The sequence below is a fragment of the Triticum aestivum genome, chromosome 6A (assembly GCF_018294505.1).
Source record: "Triticum aestivum cultivar Chinese Spring chromosome 6A, IWGSC CS RefSeq v2.1, whole genome shotgun sequence".
NCBI lineage: Eukaryota > Viridiplantae > Streptophyta > Magnoliopsida > Poales > Poaceae > Triticum > Triticum aestivum.
In genome coordinates this window covers 73000143-73017189 of record NC_057809.1, presented here as the reverse complement: position 1 = coordinate 73017189, position 17047 = coordinate 73000143, and positions in this window count along the sequence as shown.

Genomic DNA, 17047 nt, shown 5'->3' with positions numbered 1-17047 from the left:
TCATGCTAGTGGGTTTCATCTATTTACTATGGCAATGACAGGTCATGCAGAGGAAAGGGGTTCAACTACCACAACATGTAACAGTTGAATCGTTGTTGTCCTAATGAAGTAAAAGAGAGAAGGAGCGAGAGAGTGGGATTGTATCAAAATAAACAAGTGGGTTTTGCTTGCCTGGCACTTTTGAAGATATTATAGCTCTTCATCGGTGTCCTCGAACTCATCGTCGGGATACGCCTACCGAGAGGGGACAAGCACCGGCAAACAGAGGAGAAACACAATCAATGCAATGCACAATATGATACATGATCATGACATGGCAATATGATGTGATTTGTCCTAATGCAACTAGCAACACAATTAAGTGTAGTTGGTTTGAACCCAAGGTTCAAATTCAAACTCCACATATGGTTATTTAAATGCCATTCATTTGATTTGTCCTAAACAGTAGCTATAAGTTGTTCTAACATGCATGAAAAAGGTACAGATGGATAGATTGGATTTTTCTGATCATTTTTCATATATAAATTATTTCATCCTGAGCTACGGTTGAATTTCTATCATTTTTAGAAGTTTGGGGTATTTTCTGAAATTTATAAATCATTTCTGATTTATTTTAATTCCAGAAAACTTTACTGCGTCAACATTAAGTCATGCTGGCATCAGCTGGTCAACAGGACCGTCCAGGTCAAACCTGACCAGTGGGGACCACTGGTCAGTGACTCAGGGCTGTGTTGTGTGGCTGATAGGTGGGTCCGGTCAACGGACACGTCAACACGGTCAAAGCTGACACGTGGGTCCACTGGATTAGATTAAATCTAACTAATTTAGTTAGCCTGTTAATTGAACTGGTGGGTCCCGGCTATAAGTGTCTAGGGGTTAAACTAATAGGGTTAGTTAAGCCCTAATCTAATGACGGCCATGTCGGCTAACCGACGATTGGCCGCCGGCGCTAAGCAGGACACGGCGGAGGTCCTCGTCCGGCCATTTCCGGTGATGAGAGCTCGCGTGGCTGGGTCCTGCGGACGCAGCGTGACGAGGCGCGTCGATCGGTGATGGTGGGTGGTTCTAGGGCGGCCGGAAACGACAACGGCAGCGAGTGAGGCGGCGGCCGGAGCTCGGCTTCATGCGAGCATGTCGCTAGAGCAAGCAGGCGAGCGCGTAGAGGGGCTAGGCAGCCTCCTAGAGGCACCAGGAGCGCGATACGGTGCAAGGGCGCGGGTGGTTCGAGCTCGGGCCATGGCGGCGACAAAGCCGGGCGGTGGTGGGTTTCAGTCATCGGCGAAGCGGCAGCTACGACGTGCAAAGGAGAAAACGGAGATGGGGAGGAGGAGCAGCGGCTCACAGCGGGTTGCAGCAGGCGTCGAAGCGAGCTCGGGGAAGCTCGGGAGGCGGCAAATCAATGGCGACGATCTCCGGTGGCCGACGAAGGAAACGGCAGCGGTGGCGGCGTTGCAGCACGTTCGGGGCCTCGTGGCTCGTCGAGGGGGTCGGGGACGTCGAGACGGAGCTCGCAGGCACGGCGAGGGGTCGAGGGGGAGGCGGTGGCCGTGGCAATGACGAGCGGCGGCGACGTTTCCGCTCGGCTTCGGAAGAGAGAGCGAGAGCAGAGGAGAGGAGGCCACGGGGAAGAGTGAGAGGGGTCAGGGGGTTGCGTGGTGTGTTCAGGGCGTCGGGGGAGTGAAGCAGGCAGGGTGGAGGTGACTTGCGCATGGCCAGCAGACGACGAGTGAAGGAAATATGCCCTAGAGGCAATAATAAAGTTATTATTTATTTCCTTTTATCATGATAAATGTTTATTATTCATGCTAGAATTGTATTAACCGGAAACATAATACATGTGTGAATACATAGACAAACAGAGTGTCACTAGTATGCCTCTACTTGACTAGCTCGTTAATCAAAGATGGTTATGTTTCCTAACCATGAACAAGGAGTTGTTATTTGATTAACGGGATCACATCATTAGGTGAATGATCTGATTGACATGACCCATTCCATTAGATTAGCACCCGATCGTTTAGTATGTTGCTATTGCTTTCTTCATGACTTATACATGTTCCTATGACTATGAGATTATGCAACTCCCGTTTGCCGGAGGAACACTTTGTGTGCTACCAAATGTCACAACGTAAATGGGTGATTATAAAGGTGCTCTACGGGTGTCTCCAAAGGTACATGTTGGGTTGGCGTATTTCGAGATTAGGATTTGTCTGGGCCCTCTCGGTAATGCACATCACATAAGCCTTGCAAGCATTGCAACTAATGAGTTAGTTGCGAGATGATGTATTACAAAACGAGTAAAGAGACTTGCCGGTAACGGGATTGAACTAGGTATTGAGATACCGATGATCGAATCTCGGGCAAGTAACATACCGATGACAAAGGGAACAATGTATGTTGTTATGCGGTCTGACCAATAAAGATCTTCGTAGAATATGTAGGAGCCAATATGAGCATCCAGGTTCCGCTATTGGTTATTGACCGGAGACGTGTCTCGGTCATGTCTACACTGTTCTCGAACCCGTAGGGTCCGCACGCTTAAGGTTTCGATGACAGTTATATTATGAGTTTATGAGTTTTGATGTACCGAAGTTAGTTCAGAGTCCCGGATGTGATCACGGACATGACGAGGAGTCTCTAAATGGTCGAGACATAAAGATTGATATATTGGACGGCTATATTCGGACACCGGAAGTGTTCCGGGTGATTTCGGAGAAAACCGGAGAGCCGGAGGGTTACCGGAACCCCCCCGGGAGAAGTAATGGGCCATATGGGCCTTAGTGGAGAGAGAGAGGGGCAGCCAAAGGTGGGCCGCGCGCCTCCTCCCCCCTGGTCCGAATTGGACTAGGAGAGGGGGAGCGGCGCCCCCCTTTCACTCTCCCTCCCCACTTCCTTCCCCCTCCTAGTAGGAGTCCTACTCCTACTAGGAGGAGGACTCCTCCTTGGCACGCCTATAGGGCCGGCCGGCCTCCTCCCCTTGATCCTTTATATACGGGGGAAGGGGGCACCCCTAGACACACAAGTTGATCCACATGATCATATTCTTAGTCGTGTGCGGTGCCCCCTTCCACCATAGTCCTCGATAATATTGTAGCGGTGCTTAGGCGAAGCCCTGCGACGGTAGTACATCAAGATCGTCACCATGCTGTCGTGCTGACGGAACTCTTCCCCGACACTTTGCTGGATCGGAGTCCGGGGATCGTCATCGAGCTGAACGTGTGCTAGAACTCGGAGGTGCCATAGTTTCGGTGCTTGATCGGTCGGGCCGTGGAGACGTACGACTACATCAACCAAACGCTTCCGTTGTCGATCTACAAGGGTACGTAGATCACACTCTCCCCTCTCGTTGCTATGCATCACCATGATCTTGCGTGTGCGTAGGAAATTTTTTTGAAATTACTACGTTCCCCAACAGTGGCATCCGAGCCTAGGTTTTATATGTTGATGTTATATGCACGAGTAGAACACAAGTGAGTTGTGGGCGATATAAGTCATACTGCTTACCAGCATGTCATACTTTGGTTCGGCGGTATTGTTGGACGAAGCGGCCCGGACCGACATTACGCGTACGCTTACGCGAGACCGGTTCTCCCGACGTGCTTTGCACATAGGTGGCTTGCGGGTGACAGTTTCTCCAACTTTAGTTGAACCGAGTGTGGCTACGCCCGGTCCTTGCGAAGGTTAAAACAGCACCAACTTGACAAACTATCGTTGTGGTTTTGATGCGTAGGTAAGATTGGTTCTTGCTTAAGCCCGTAGCAGCCACGTAAAACTTGCAACAACAAAGTAGAGGACGTCTAACTTGTTTTTGCAGGGCATGTTGTGATGTGATATGGTCAAGACATGATGCTAAATTTTATTGTATGAGATGATCATGTTTTGTAACCGAGTTATCGGCAACTGGCAGGAGCCATATGGTTGTCGCTTTATTGTATGCAATGCAATCGTGCTGTAATGCTTTACTTTATCACTAAGCGGTAGCGATAGTCGTGGAAGCATAAGATTGGAGTGACGACAACGATGCTACGATGGAGATCAAGGTGTCGCGCCGGTGACGATGGTGATCACGACGGTGCTTCGATGGAGATCACAAGCACAAGATGATGATGGCCATATCATATCACTTATATTGATTGCATGTGATGTTTATCTTTTATGCATCTTATCTTGCTTTGATTGACGGTAGCATTATAAGATGATCTCTCACTAATTATCAAGAAGTGTTCTCCCTGAGTATGCACCATTGCAAAAGTTCTTCGTGCTGAGACACCACGTGATGATCGGGTGTGATAGGCTCTACGTTCAAATACAACGGGTGCAAAACAGTTGCACACGCGGAATACTCAGGTTATACTTGACGAGCCAAGCATATACAGATATGGCCTCGGAACACGGAGACCGAAAGGTCGAGCGTGAATCATATAGTAGATATGATCAACATAGTGATGTTCACCAATGAAACTACTCCATCTCACGTGATGATCGGACATGGTTTAGTTGATTTGGATCACGTAATCACTTAGAGGATTAGAGGGATGTCTATCTAAGTGGGAGTTCTTTAAGTAAATTAATTGAACCTAAATTTATCATGAAACTTAGTACCTGATAGTATCTTGCTTGTTTATGCTTGATTGTAGATAGATGGCTCATGTTGTTGTTCCGTTGAATTTTAATGCATTCCTTGAGAAAGCAAAGTTGAAAGATGATGGTAGCAATTACACGGACTGGGTCCGTAACTTGAGGATTATCCTCATTGCTGCACAGAAGAATACGTCCTGGAAGCACCGCTGGGTGCCAGGCCTGCTGCTGGAGCAACACCAGATGTTATGAACGTCTGGCAGAGCAAAGCTGATGACTACTCGATAGTTCAGTGTGCCATGCTTTACGGCTTAGAATCGGGACTTCAACGACGTTTTGAACGTCATGGAGCATATGAGATGTTCCAGGAGTTGAAGTTAATATTTCAAGCAAATGCCCGGATTGAGAGATATGAAGTCTCCAATAAGTTCTATAGCTGCAAGATGGAGGAGAACAGTTCTGTCAGTGAGCATATACTCAAAATGTCTGGGTATAATAATCACTTGATTCAATTGGGAGTTAATCTTCCAGATGATTGCGTCATTGACAGAATTCTCCAATCACTGCCACCAAGCTACAAGAGCTTCGTGATGAACTATAATATGCAAGGGATGAATAAGACTATTCCCGAGCTCTTCGCAATGCTGAAAGCTGCGGAGGTAGAAATCAAGAAGGAGCATCAAGTGTTGATGGTCAACAAGACCACTAGTTTCAAGAAAAAGGGCAAAGGGAAGAAGAAGGGGAACTTCAAAAAGAACAGCAAGCAAGTTGCTACTCAAGAGAAGAAACCCAAACCTGGACCTAAGCCTGAAACTGAGTGCTTCTACTGCAAGCAGACTGGTCACTGGAAGCGGAACTGCCCCAAGTATTTGGCGGATAAGAAGGATGGCAAGGTGAACAAAGGTATATGTGATATACATGTTATTGATGTGTACCTTACTAATGCTCGCAGTAGCACCTGGGTATTTGATACTGGTTCTGTTGCTAATATTTGCAACTCGAAACAGGGACTACGGATTAAGCGAAGATTGGCTAAGGACGAGGTGACGATGCGCGTGGGAAACGGTTCCAAAGTCGATGTGATCGCAGTCGGCACGCTACCTCTACATCTACCTTCGGGATTAATATTAGACCTAAATAATTGTTATTTGGTGCCAGCGTTAAGCATGAACATTATATCTGGATCTTGTTTGATGCGAGACGGTTATTCATTTAAATCTGAGAATAATGGTTGTTCTATTTATATGAGTAATATCTTTTATGGTCATGCACCCTTAAAGAGTGGTCTATTTTTATTGAATCTCGATAGTAGTGACACACATATTCATAGTGTTGAAGCCAAAAGATGCAGAGTTGATAATGATAGTGCAACTTATTTGTGGCACTGCCGTTTAGGTCATATCGGTGTAAAGCGCATGAAGAAACTCCATACTGATGGACTTTTGGAACCACTTGATTATGAATCACTTGGTACTTGCGAACCGTGCCTCATGGGCAAGATGACTAAAACACCGTTCTCCGGTACTATGGAGAGAGCAACAGATTTGTTGGAAATCATACATACAGATGTATGTGGTCCGATGAATATTGAGGCTCGTGGCGGATATCGTTATTTTCTCACCTTCACAGATGACTTAAGCAGATATGGGTATATCTACTTAATGAAACACAAGTCTGAAACATTTGAAAAGTTCAAAGAATTTCAGAGTGAAGTAGAAAATCATCGTAACAAGAAAATAAAATTCCTACGATCTGATCGTGGAGGAGAATATTTGAGTTACGAGTTTGGTGTACATTTGAAAAATTGTGGAATAGTTTCGCAACTCACGCCACCCGGAACACCACAGCGTAATGGTGTGTCCGAACGTCGTAATCGTACTTTACTAGATATGGTGCGGTCTATGATGTCTCTTACTGATTTACCGCTATCGTTTTGGGGATACGCTCTAGAGACGGCCGCATTCACGTTAAATAGGGCACCATCAAAATCCGTTGAGACGACGCCTTATGAACTGTGGTTTGGCAAGAAACCAAAGTTGTCATTTCTGAAAGTTTGGGGCTGCGATGCTTATGTGAAAAAGCTTCAACCTGATAAGCTCGAACCCAAATCGGAGAAATGTGTCTTCATAGGATATCCAAAGGAGACTATTGGATACACCTTATATCATAGATCCGAAGGCAAGACTTTTGTTGCTAAGTTCGGAAACTTTCTAGAGAAGGAGTTTCTCTCGAAAGAAGTGAGTGGGAGGAAAGTAGAACTTGACGAGGTAACTGTACCTGCTCCCTTATTGGAAAGTAGTGCATCACAGAAAACTGTTTCTGTAACACCTACACTAGTTAGTGAGGAAACTAATGATGATGATCATGAAACTTCAGAACAAGATACTACTGAACCTCGTAGATCAACCAGAGTGAGATCCGCGCCAGAGTGGTACGGTAATCCTGTTCTGGAAGTCATGCTACTAGATCATGATGAACCTACGAACTATGAAGAAGCGATGGTGAGCCCAGATTCCGCAAAATGGCTTGAAGCCATGAAATCTGAGATGGGATCCATGTATGAGAACAAAGTATGGACTTTGGTTGACTTGCCCGATGATCGGCAAGCAATTGAGAATAAATGGATCTTCAAGAAGAAGACTGACGCTGACGGTAATATTACTGTCTACAAAGCTCGACTTGTCGCAAAAGGTTTTCGACAAGTTCAAGGGATTGACTACGATGAGACCTTCTCACCCGTAGCGATGCTTAAGTCTGTCCGAATCATGTTAGCAATTGCCGCATTTTATGATTATGAAATTTGGCAGATGGATGTCAAAACTGCATTCCTGAATGGATTTCTGGAAGAAGAGTTGTATATGATGCAACCAGAAGGTTTTGTCGATCCAAAGGGAGCTAACAAAGTGTGCAAGCTCCAGCGATCCATTTATGGACTGGTGCAAGCCTCTCGGAGTTGGAATAAACGCTTTGATAGTGTGATCAAAGCATTTGGTTTTATACAGACTTTTGGAGAAGCCTGTATTTACAAGAAAGTGAGTGGGAGCTCTGTAGCATTTCTGATATTATATGTGGATGACATATTACTAATTGGAAATGATATAGAATTTCTGGATAGCATAAAGGGATACTTGAATAAGAGTTTTTCAATGAAAGACCTCGGTGAAGCTGCTTACATATTAGGCATTAAGATCTATAGAGATAGATCAAGACGCTTAATTGGACTTTCACAAACCACATACCTTGACAAAGTTTTGAAGAAGTTCAAAATGGATCAAGCAAAGAAAGGGTTCTTGCCTGTGTTACAAGGTGTGAAGTTGAGTAAGACTCAATGCCCGACCACTGCAGAAGATAGAGAGAAAATGAAAGATGTTCCCTATGCTTCAGCCATAGGCTCTATCATGTATGCAATGCTGTGTACCAGACCTGATGTGTGCCTTGCTATAAGTCTAGCAGGGAGGTACCAAAGTAATCCAGGAGTGGATCACTGGACAGCGGTCAAGAACATCCTGAAATACCTGAAAAGGACTAAGGATATGTTTCTCATATATGGAGGTGACAAAGAGCTCATCGTAAAAGGTTACGTTGATGCAAGCTTTGACACTGATCCGGACGATTCTAAATCGCAAACCGGATACGTGTTTACATTAAACGGTGGAGCTGTCAGTTGGTGCAGTTCTAAACAAAGCGTTGTAGCGGGATCTACATGTGAAGCGGAGTACATAGCTGCTTCGGAAGCAGCAAATGAAGGAGTCTGGATGAAGGAGTTCATATCCGATCTAGGTGTCATACCTAGTGCATCGGGTCCAATGAAAATCTTTTGTGACAATACTGGTGCAATTGCCTTGGCAAAGGAATCCAGGTTTCACAAGAGAACCAAGCACATCAAGAGACGCTTCAATTCCATCCGGGATCTAGTCCAGGTGGGAGACATAGAGATTTGCAAGATACATACGGATCTGAATGTTGCAGACCCGTTGACTAAGCCTCTTCCACGAGCAAAACATGATCAGCACCAAGGCTCCATGGGTGTTAGAATCATTACTGTGTAATCTAGATTATTGACTCTAGTGCAAGTGGGAGACTGAAGGAAATATGCCCTAGAGGCAATAATAAAGTTATTATTTATTTCCTTATATCATGATAAATGTTTATTATTCATGCTAGAATTGTATTAACCAGAAACATAATACATGTGTGAATACATAGACAAACAGAGTGTCACTAGTATGCCTCTACTTGACTAGCTCGTTAATCAAAGATGGTTATGTTTCCTAACCATGAACAAGGAGTTGTTATTTGATTAACGGGATCACATCATTAGGTGAATGATCTGATTGACATGACCCATTCCATTAGCTTAGCACCCGATCGTTTAGTATGTTGCTATTGCTTTCTTCATGACTTATACATGTTCCTATGACTATGAGATTATGCAACTCCCGTTTGCCGGAGGAACACTTTGTGTGCTACCAAACGTCACAACGTAAATGGGTGATTATAAAGGTGCTCTACAGGTGTCTCCAAAGGTACATGTTGGGTTGGCGTATTTCGAGATTAGGATTTGTCACTCCGATTGTCGGAGAGGTATCTCTGGGCCCTCTCGGTAATGCACATCACATAAGCCTTGCAAGCATTGCAACTAATGAGTTAGTTGCGAGATGATGTATTACGAAACGAGTAAAGAGACTTGCCGGTAACGAGATTGAACTAGGTATTGAGATACCGACGATCGAATCTCGGGCAAGTAACATACCGATGACAAAGGGAACAACGTATGTTGTTATGCGGTCTGACTGATAAAGATCTTCGTAGAATATGTAGGAGCCAATATGAGCATCCAGGTTCCACTATTGGTTATTGACCGGAGACGTGTCTCGGTCATGTCTACATTGTTCTCGAACCCGTAGGGTCCGCACGCTTAAGGTTTCGATGACAGTTATATTATGAGTTTATGAGTTTTGATGTACCGAAGTTAGTTCGGAGTCCCGGATGTGATCACGGACATGACGAGGAGTCTCGAAATGGTCGAGACATAAAGATTGATATATTGGACGACTATATTCGGACACCGGAAGTGTTCCGAGTGATTTCGGAGAAAACCGGAGAGCCGGAGGGTTACCGGAACCCCCCCCCCCCGGGAGAAGTAATGGGCCATATGGGCCTTAGTGGAGAGAGAGGGGCAGCCAAAGGTGGGCTGCGTGCCTCCTCCCCCCTGGTCCGAATTGGACTAGAAGAGGGGGGCGGCGCCCCCCTTTCCCTCTCCCTCCCCACTTCCTTCCCCCTCCTAGTAGGAGTCCTACTCCTACTAGGAGGAGGACTCCTCCTTGGCGCGCCTATAGGGCCGGCCGGCCTCCTCCCCTTGCTCCTTTATATACGGGGGCAGGGGGCACCCCTAGACACACAAGTTGATCCACGTGATCATATTCTTAGCCGTGTACGGTGCCCCCTTCCACCATAGTCCTCGATAATATTGTAGCGGTGCTTAGGCGAAGCCCTGCGACGGTAGTACATCAAGATCGTCACCACGCCGTCGTGCTGACGGAACTCTTCCCCGACACTTTGCTGGATCGGAGTCCGGGGATCGTCATCGAGTTGAACGTGTGCTAGAACTCGGAGGTACCGTAGTTACGGTGCTTTATCGGTCGGGCCGTGGAGACATACGACTACGTCAACCAAACGCTTCTGTTGTCGATCTACAAGGGTACGTAGATCACACTCTCCCCTCTCGTTGCTATGCATCACCATGATCTTGCGTGTGCGTAGGAATTTTTTTGAAATTACTACATTCCCCAACAGCGAGCACGCGTCCCTGTCCTTCTGTCCAAGGAGGAAGACAACAGGGGGCTGCGGTGGTGGACTGGCCCGCCAGCTACAGTACTGGGCCTATTGGTGGGCGCTAGGTAAGCTTCTGCCAGGTAAGTCCTTTTCTCTCTCTCTTTTATTTCTGTTTCCTATTTTCTTTAAATCTGTTTTGATTGGATTTTTAACCCAAATCATTTTCTGAGCTTCTGTAAATTGTTGTATGGACTAGTGACATTAATATAAAGCCCCACAACAATATCCAGAATTATTGGATCATATTTGAATATCAAATATAAACCCAATGCAAATAATTATTGAATTAATTCCAAATGCCCAAAATAAATATTTCTGTGTCCAAAAATATTGGTTTGAATTTTACCTCTTACCAATATTTTCACAGAGTAACAGGAACATTTCCTTGGACTAATTTGATGAGATTTAAATGTTGATTATTTTTAGAGGTCTTCTGAGGCTTTGAAAATTCCTCAATTCAAATTTCATTTGAATTTAAACATGATGCTCACATGAAGGGCTAGCCTAGTGCATACCAGAACTAGGGATGTGACAAAGATGCAAGCGACGAGGAGGGTTTGAGATGGAGATGCCTGCGTGGCGAGGAGCGCTTGGGTTGCGGCTTGCTCGCCGACAATGACTGGAGGCGGAAGTCGCCGGCGTAGGGAGGTGAGGTAGCAGGCCGGTGCCGTGGTGGTTGAGCACCTGGAGAGAGAAAATTAGAGGATAAGAAAGAGAGAGGGAAGGAGAGAGACAACAAGAGGCGGGCGGAAGAGCTGCGGCCTCTTGAGGTCGAGGTCGCCGGCAGGGCTTGGAGTCGAGGAGGGAGAAGCCAACGCAGGAGAAAGGAGGCGCGCGGAGGAGGAGCTACGGCGCCTGGGCGACGCGGGTAGCCTCCGGCGGCACCGGATCGAGGCGGAGGAGGTAGCAGGATGCCTGATCTAGAGGCGGGGCGGCGACATGGTGTAGGGTCTGGCGAGGTGCAAACACTGCTCTCTCCCTGTCTCTCTCTAACAGCGCACGCAAAGGAGGGAGGAAGGGATCGAGCGGGAGGCTGATACGTCTCCAACGTATCTATAATTTTTGATGGCTCCATGCTATATTATCTACTGTTTTAGACATTACTGGGCTTTATTTTCCACTTTTATATTATTTTTGGGACTAACCTATAAACCGGAGGCCCAACCCAGAATTGATGTTTTTTGCCTGTTTTAGGGTTTCGAAGAAAAGGAATATCAAACGGAGTCCAAATGGAATGAAACCTTCAGAAACGTGATTTTCTCATCAGATAAGATCCAGGAGACTTGGACCGTCCGTCAAGAAACCATGAGGTGCTCACGAGGGTAGGGGGCGCAACTTTCTGTATCCACGAGATCCCATCTTGGGGCCTGTTCCGGAGCTCCACCGAAGGGGGCATCGATCACGGAGGGCTTCTACATCATCATCCAATCCCCTCCAATGAAGTGTGAGTAGTTTACTTCAGACCTACGGGTCCATAGCTAGTAGCTAGATGGCTTCTTCCCTCTTTTTGGATCTCAATACAATGTTCTCCCCCTCTCTCGTGGAGATCTATTCGATGTAATCTTCTTTTTCCGGTGTGTTTGTTGAGAACGATGAATTGTGGGTTTATGATCAAGTCTATCTATGAATAATATTTGAATCTTCTCTGAATTCTTTTATGTATTATTGGTTATCTTTGCAAGTCTCTTTCAATTATCAGTCTGGTTTGGCCTACTAGATTGGTTGTTCTTGCCATGGGAGAAGTGCTTAGCTTTGGGTTCAATCTTGCGGTGTCCTTTCCCAATGACAGAAGGGGCAGCAAGGCATGTATTGTATTGTTGCCATCGATGATAACAAGATGGGGTTTTTATCATATTGCATGAAACTATCCCTCTACATCATGTCATCTTGCTTAAGGCATTACTCTGTTTTTAACGTAATACTCTAGATGCATGCTGGATAGCGGTCGATGAGTGGAGTAATAGTAGTAGATGCAGAATCATTTCGGTCTACTTGTCCCGGACGCGATGCCTATATACATGATCATACCTAGATATTCTCATAACTATGCTCAATTCTATCAATTGCTCAACAGAAATTTGTTCACCCACCGTAGAATACTTATGCTCTTGAGAGAAGCCACTAGTGAAACCTATGGCCCCCGGGTCTCTTTCTCATCATATCAATCTCCATCACTTTACTATTGCTTTGCTTTTACTTTGCTTTTACTTTATTTATTTTGCATCTATACCAAAAATACCAAAAAATATATTATTTATTATCTCTATTATATCTCACTTTCGTAAGTGACCGTGAAGGGATTGACAACCCCTAAGCGCGTTGGTTGTGTTGAGCTATTGTTTTTTTGTACGTATGAGGGACTCGAGCGTAGCCTCCTACTGGATTGATACATTGGTTCTCAAAAACTAAGGGAAATACTTACGCTACTTTGCTGCATCATCCCTTCCTCTTCGGGGAAATCCAACGCAGTGCTCAAGAGGTAGCAAGAAGAATTTCTGGCGCCGTTGCCGGGGAGTCTGCGCAGAAGTCAACATATCAAGTACCCATCACAATCCCTATCTCCCGCATTACATTATTTGCCATTTGCCTCTCGTTTTCCTCTCCCCCCAATTCACCCTTGGCATTTTATTCTCCCTCTCTCTCTCTCTCTATCCTCCCTCTCTTTCTCTGTTTGCCTCTTTTGCCCGTTTGCTCTTGTTTGCTCGTGTGTTGGATTTCTTGTTTGTCGCGATGGCTCAAGATAATACTAAATTGTGTGACTTCACCAATACCAATAATAATGATTTCCTTAGCACTTCGATTGCTCCTATTACCGATGCCGAATCTTGTGAAATTAATACTGCTTTGTTGAATCTTGTCATGAAAGATCTGTTCTCCGGCCTTCCTAGTGAAGATGCCGCTACCTATCTTAATAGCTTCGTTGATTTGTGTGACATGCAAAAGAAGAAAGATGTCGATAATGATATTGTTAAATTGAAGTTATTTCCTTTTTCTCTTAGAGATCATGCTAAAGCTTGGTTTTTGTCTTTGCCTAAAAATAGTATTGATTCATGGAACAAGTGCAAAGATGCTTTTATCTCTAAGTATTTTCCTCCCGCTAAGATCATCTCTCTTAGAAACGATATTATGAATTTTAAACAACTTGATCATGAACATGTTGCACAAGCTTGGGAGAGAATGAAATTAATGATACGTAATTGCCCTACTCATGGTTTTAAATTTGTGGATGATTGTTCATAATTTTTATGCCAGATTGAATTTTGCTTCTAGAAATATTTTAGATTCGGCCGTGGGAGGCACTTTTATGGAAATCACTTTAGTAGAAGCTACTAAACTCCTAGATAATATTATGGTTAATTATTCTCAATGGCATACTGAAAGATCTACTAAAAAGGTGCATGCGATAGAAGAAATTAATGTTTTGAGTGGAAAGATGGATGAACTTATGAAATTATTTGCTAATAAGAGTGTTTCTTCTGGTCCTAATGATGTTCCCTTGTCTACTTTGATTGAGAATAATAATGAATCTATGGATGTGAATTTTGTTGGTAGGAACAATTTTGGTAACAACGCGTATAGAGGAAATTTCAATCCTAGGCCTTATCCTAGTAATCCCTCTAATAATTATGGTAATTACTACAACAATTCTTATGGAAATTATAATAAAATGCCCTCTGATTTTGAATCTAATATTAAAGAATTTATTTCTTCGCAAAAGAATTTTAATGCTATGATTGAAGAAAAATTGCTTAAGATTGATGATTTGGCTAGGAACGTTGATAGAATCGCTCTTGATGTTGATTCTTTGAAACTTAGATCTATTCCACCTAAGCATGATATCAACGAGTCTCTCAAAGCCATGAGAATTTCCATTGAAGAATGCAAAGAAAGAACCGCTAGGATGCATGATAAGAAAGATGCCTTTATAAAAGCGTGTTCTTCTAGTTCCTATGAAAATAATGATGAAGATATAAAAGTTATTGATGTTCCCCCTATTAAATGTTTGTTTTGCAATATGAATCTTGATAATGATGGGACTGAATATGATCCACCTTTACCTAGAAGGCGTTCTAAGAATTCGGAATTTGTTGATCTTAATGCTAAATTTGATAAAAGTGTGATTGAAGAAATTAAAACCCTAGATGTTGCTAAACCCACTATTATGGATTTAAAGGAATTTAACTATGAAAATTGCTCTTTGATTGATTGTATTTCCTTGTTGCAATCCGTGCTAAAATCTCCTCATGCTTATAGTCAAAATAAAGCCTTTACCGAAGATATCGTTGATGCCTTGATGCAATCTTATGAAGAAAAACTTGAATTGGAATTTCTATCCCTAGAAAACTTTATGATGAGTGGGAACCAACTATTAAAATTAAAATTAAAAATTATGAGTTTTATGCTTTGTGTGATTTGGGTGCTAGTGTCTCTACTATTCCCATAACTTTGTGTGATTTACTAGATTTCCGTGAGTTTGATGATTGCTCTCTAAACTTGCATCTTGCGGATTCCACTATTAAGAAACCTATGGGAAGAATTAATGATGTTCTTATTGTTGCTAATAGGAATTATGTGCCCGTAGATTTTATCGTTCTTGATGTAGATTGCAATCCTTCTTGCCCTATTATTCTTGGTAGACCTTTCCTTAGAACGGTTGGTGCAATTATTGATATGAAGGAAGGGAATATTAGATTTCAATTTCCATTAAAAAAGGGCATGGAACACTTTCCTAGAAACAAAATAAAATTACCATATGAATCTATCATGAGAGCCACTTATGGATTGCCTACCAAAGATGGCAATACCTAGATCTATTCTAGCTTGTTATGCCTAGCAAGGGGCGTTAAACGATAGCGCTTGTTGGGAGGCAACCCAATTTTATTTTTATTCCTTGCTTTTTGATCCTGTTTAGTAATAAATAAATTATATAGCCTCTGTTTTGGTTGTGTTTTAATTAGTGTTTGTGCCAAGTAGAACTGTTGGGAAGACTTGGGAAAAGTCTTGATTGAACTTGCTGTAAAAAACAGAAACTTTAGCGCTCACGAGAACTGCTGTCATTGTTAATTGGAAAGTGCTATTTAGTTAATTATTGTTGCAGATGATTAATAGATAAATTTCTCACGTCCAGCAATTTATTTTAGAATTTTTGGGGTTCCAGATCTTGCGCTAGCTACAGATTACTACAGACTGTTCTGTTTTTGACAGATTCTGTTTTTCGTGTGTTGTTTGCTTATTTTGATGAATCTATGGATAATAAAATCGTTTATAATCCATAGATAAGTTGGAAAATATAGTAGGTATAACACCAATATAAATAAATAATTAGTTCATTACAGTACCTTGAAGTGGTCTTTTGTTTTCTTTCGCTAACGGAGCTCACGAGTTTTCTACTTTAAGTTTTGTGTTGTGAAGTTTTCAAGTTTTGGGTAAAGATTTGATGGATTATGGAACAAGGAGTGGCAAGAGCCTAATCTTGGGGATTACCATGGCACCCCCAATATAATCTAAGGACACCTAATAGCCAAAGCTTGGGGATGCCCCGGAAGGCATCCCCTCTTTCGTCTACTTCTATCGGTAACTTTACTTGGAGCTATATTTTTATTCACCACATGATATGTGTTTTGCTTGGAGCGTCTTTTATGATTTAGTCTTTGCTTGTTAGTTTACCACAATCATCCTTGCTTTACACACCTTTTGAGAGAGCCATACATGATTTGGAATTTGATAGAATACTCTATGTGCTTCACTTATATCTTTTGAGCTTTATAATTTTGCTCTAGTGCTTCAGTTATATCTTTTAGAGCACGGTGGTGGATTTGTTTTATAGAAACTATTGTTCTCTCATGCTTCACTTAGATTATTTTGAGAGTCTTAATAGCATGGTAATTTGCTTAAAATCCTAATATGCTTGGTATGCAAGATTAATAATAAAACTTTCTTATGAGTGTGTTGAATACTAAGAAAAGTTTGATGCTTGATGATTGTTTTAGGATATTGAGGTAATAATATCAAAGTCATGCTAGTTGAGTAGTTGTGAAATTGAGAAACACTTGTGTTGAGGTTTGCAAGTCCCGTAGCATGCACGTATGGTAAACGTTATGCAACAAATTTGAAACATGAGGTGTTATTTGATTGTCTTCCTTATGAGTGGCGGTCGGGGACGAGCGATGGTCTTTTCCTACCAAGCTATCCCCCTAGGAGCATGTGCGTAGTGCCGAGGTTTTTGATGACTTGTAGATTTTTTCAATAAGTATGTGAGTTCTTTATGACTAATGTTGAGTCCATGGATTATACGCACTCTCACCCTTCCACCCTTGCTAGCCACTTTGGTTCTGTGCATTGCCCTTTCTCATATTGAGAGTTGGCGCAAACTTCGCCGGTGCATCCAAACCCCGTGATATGATACGCTCTTTCACACATAAACCTCCTTATATCTTCCTCAAAACAGCCACCATACCTACCTATTATGGCATTTCCATAGCCATTCCGAGATATATTACCATGCAACTTTCCATCATTCCGTTCAACATGACACATTCATCATTGTCATATTGCTTAGCATGATCATGTAGCTGACATAGTATTTGTGGCAAAGCCACCATTCATAATTCTTTCATACATGTCACTCTTGGTT